Below are 4,411 nucleotides of genomic sequence, written 5' to 3' on the forward strand. Positions count from 1 at the left end.
TTGAGCTAATTCTTTTTGGACGGTAAGAATTGATAGTTTTTCCCATTCATACTATCATTGCATTACAGACAGACAGACACTAATACTTATAGAGTTGCATCTTACTAAAAAGTATCTTCAACCTTAACCAATAGTGAATTTGCAGGAATACCAACAAGCGAAATAAATGTATAATAATAATTGGGGGGCAGATGTAGAGCTCGTCAACTCTACTATGTTTTGACCCCCCAAGGACATATGGGTTTCGTAATTTCTTCTACTTAATTTTGTTGTTAGTATAAGTTGATGAATTTAATGAAACAATGTCTTATTTATAGATATTTTAGATTGGGTTACTTGGAATTAGAAGAATTTAATATTATATATTATTATTTTTAGGGATTATTAATTGAACCAAGTAGTATATACTATACTGTCGGCAAAAATAGAAATAGAGGAGCTAATAGGTAAATAGATGTCAAAGTTGCGTTATATAATTTTCTAGATAAAGCTTTCCTAAAAATACAAAATGTTTGGATCTTATTTAATTACGATGCTGTCTTATTTGCAATTAAAATAATTCACTTTATTACAGAGTATTGTAAATGTGGTTTTAGGTTTTAGATATATAAGAACCATTCCTGTTCTTCAGATAGTTTTGGAGCTAAGTGGTAAAATGTTCAAAAACATAGATTTCATAACAATTCTAATGATATGTATATGTATACTATTTTTCTACTTTTAACACATGCCGTGCAGTTTGAAGTTAAACAATGAACACAATGAGCGCACACTTTAAATAAATCATGATCAATTAATCTTCAAAATTAAGGCACTTTTTAAAACTGGTTTTTAAGGCAAAATTTGTTGTAAACTATGAAAAACTACCAATCGATCATGATCCCTCTATCAAATTTCAGATTGATAAAATATAATGGATGTGAAATTGACCAAGAAAAAAACACTGGTTCTTCTAACAGCCGTACTTCAAATTCTGATGTTTTATACTACAAGCTACAGGTATATTAGGTATTAATTGTGAGCTATTTGTTGAAAAGGAGAAGCTTATAAATTATAAACCAGCTGTTCACTTTATGCCATGGGCAATAAAAGATCTATAGTACAGATGTTTATACAGACTACATCCCTTTCTTTTTCAAAGACCTCTTTTGTTTGCTTCTAAATTATTTTCTGCTACTTGGCTGTGTTAATATAAGCGACACCATTGGTTGATTATTATGACCCAGTAGAAGGGGTGCACAAGGTGGTTGCGATGGGGAGATACATTTATTTAATCCTTTCTCCCTCTAGTGTTTTACTCTAATGGCACAATAGTCAAGGCACCAAAAGGGAACCATATCTTCTTTTTCTTTCTGTCCGGATTATTTGAAAAGTAAAGTTCGACGACAGACAACCAACTCTGTAATTGCAGCACTTTTTTTCTGGAAATCTTAAGTTGTCTCAAAGAAAGTTGGATTAGCCCAAAAAAAATCTTGAATAAATTTTTTTTATGGCAGTTGTTGAATTATTTTCAGACTGAATACACTAAGAGAAAATATCAATATCAATAATAAAGATGGACAAAATCAGCTCAGTAAACAGGTAAAAAACATGATTTACAAATACTTTTTAAAATAATAATCTACAAAAAAATTATGATTAAAAACTGACAAATATATCATATTCTTGAATAAAGCTACTCTATAATTGTCCAAATGACCAGAAAGACTTTTGGTTAAAACATGATTTCTTGGGTGCTATGGAAGATAGAGATAAGTTTTGTTTTGTGATAATTCGTTTGTTCATATCACAATTTTATTATTTTGCTGTATTAAAGTAGCTTCTTAATTTAAATAATTCTCATCTTATCAAAAATTTACCTAAAATTGTATTTAGATTTTCTTGATGATCTAAAAAAATAATTTGCTTTGCTATTTGTTAATGTTGTCATCCTTTTTTACTAGGCAAAGAAGCCTTACAACAAAACCCTGCCTGCTAATTACCTCAGTGGTGGATGGAATGAAGTGGATATTTTTAGATTAGCAAGGTCTGAATAATGGTGGCAAATTTACATAAATTTATTTTTTTAAATTTCAGTGTAATTTTACAAGGATGACAACATCCAAAGGTAGTGTAAAAGTAAAAAACTTTGAAGGAAAATAGGACAACATAAGTTAAGTAGCAGACATGTTCAGCTGTTATAAAAAGAAAAGAAAGAGAGAGAATATACAACAAAAATAAAAAAAATCACGAAACCTTAAAAACTGCTTAGCATGATTAACTGCAGAAGGACTAGATGTGTATATGTCATAGGAATATCCATTCCCATATAAATGACCCCTTAAATAGTGAATGTAAATATTCATTTATTTCCCCGGTATCATCATTTATATCCCTGGTATCATTTTTAGAATATTTTTGTTTTTTTTTGGAAGATTTTAGAATTTTTATTAATTACTAAAAGAAAGAAAAATGATAACAGGGAAATAAATGAAATTTAAAAACCAAAATTAAACCACATTTTAGCATAAAAATGAGTTTTTGTTTAAATGAGAATGATATTCCTATCCAGTTTTTTGTTTAGGAATGAATATTTTTTACCCTTGTGAAAAAATGATAAACTATCGGTCCATCATTTATTCCCTTGGGTAAAAAATATTCATTCCTAAAAAAAAACTGGATAGGAATACCCCATTGAAAATCTTGATTAGGAGCTATGAAAATAAAATTTCCCTCATAGTGTTATTTTTTCATCAAATCCATTCATGAAAATTTAATCTGCTACCATTATATATTTTAAAAGGACGAATGATAGCCATCAGCCCCTGCTCAACATACCACTCTCTATTGTACCAGAAGTACCTATATTACCTTCTAGTCATAATGTAACCAAGTCCAAAGAATCATTATATCTAGTCTACAACCGAGTTCTAAAATGTGGATCCTCTTCAGTTACAAAAGTCATAAATGATCTATCAGATGAAAATGAATTTGATATGTATGTTGTTCATCAGAACCATGCTTTAGATGATCAAGAGATCCAAGATCTTATTGGACAAATACAATTATTGACACAAGACAAATTAGTTTGGAACAGCCATTTTTATTATGTAGAATTTAAAAAGTTTAATTTCAACCCAATATATATGAATGTTGTCAGAGATCCAGTACAAAGAATGATTTCAAAGGAAATGCCAATAATACTTTAGATGGGGTAATTACAAACATAGTAAGTGAAAAGTTCACCTCAGTGATTATCATTTTGGGAGGCTTCACTAGCTAGTGTTTATTATTGGTAATGTTACAGTTTTACTACATGAGATCAGAGAGATTTTGGAGCAATGCCCTGGAGAGACCAGCACAAGCTTGGTTCAATAAAACTCTTGAAGAGTGCTTATTTTCTGATGACCCCGAGTGTCAGGAATAATATTTTTTCAAGATCTTTATATACACTCTTTTAGTTTAACTTTAGCTTTTTATATGTAGTAAGGAGACTGGTAGCTACGTCTGCTTACTATGGGCAGGTTTGGCAACAAAAGACACTAGCGGGTGTGGTTAGATGTGTAACAGTTATAACCTTATTGTATTCAGCTTCGCTGCTTTGAATAACCAAGGACAGGTTCATGTATAAGATATAGCGTATTTGATCAAAATGTCTCAAGGGAACTAACTACAATGAACAATGAGTTACAAATCATAGGTGCAGGGAGACAGATATATACAAATACAATCAATATAAGTAATATTCAGATCATTACAGAGGTTTAGATAACATATCCTCCTGTCCCTGACTCCGGCAGGGATGGGAGAAAAATCATGTGCATTACAAAAATCCATTAACTATTACACATATGGGGCTTAATCCGTTTATTTGCTACAAACATAATTAATTTTATTTTATAATTGACAAGTCCTTATTTAATTCCAGTACAACATGCATTTAGTTTATTCCTAGTCTTGGGAGCAGAGATGCTATATAACTCACTCAGAGATGCTTGCCTTACTACATATACAATTAAATTTCAAGTGTTGGTATATTTGGCTATGTTTTTATATTATTGTTTTATTCTTCACTACATTTAACCTGTCTCTATAAACAATATTATCTATAAAATAGTATATTGTCTGTCTGTCTTCCAGACTCACTTAATTCTGAACTCTTAAGTATTTTTTTGGGGGGGGGACATCCCCTGGTATAAAAATATCACTATGTAAGTTTGGAGAATCTCAAGAACTGATGACAACATATTTTTGTTGATAAGTTGATGAAAGAAGTTAGAGAATATTAAGTAATACACTCATTTAATAAAGACCTTAATTGCTATGGAAAAAAAACTCATAAAATGAATTATTATTTTGTTTAGCCATTCCCTAGATGCTCTTCAGTTGGCCAAGAAGCATATAGAAGAAGAATACAGTGTGGTAGGAATTG

At 30.4% G+C, this 4,411-nt stretch overlaps 1 long non-coding RNA gene across 1 annotated transcript; it reads left to right on the forward strand.

Annotated features, from left to right (window-relative positions):
- The first annotated feature begins 897 nt into the window (after window positions 1-897).
- On the forward strand, window positions 898-2,307 carry LOC145331911 (uncharacterized). The gene is made up of 3 exons (XR_013883955.1): window positions 898-999; window positions 1,515-1,581; window positions 1,944-2,307. It is a non-coding gene; the product is annotated as an uncharacterized LOC145331911 (long non-coding RNA).
- The last annotated feature ends 2,104 nt before the right edge of the window (window positions 2,308-4,411 follow it).

Source organism: Acartia tonsa, chromosome 11, assembly GCF_053477335.1.
Source record: "Acartia tonsa isolate MP-2025a chromosome 11, ASM5347733v1, whole genome shotgun sequence".
Lineage (NCBI taxonomy): Eukaryota > Metazoa > Arthropoda > Copepoda > Calanoida > Acartiidae > Acartia > Acartia tonsa.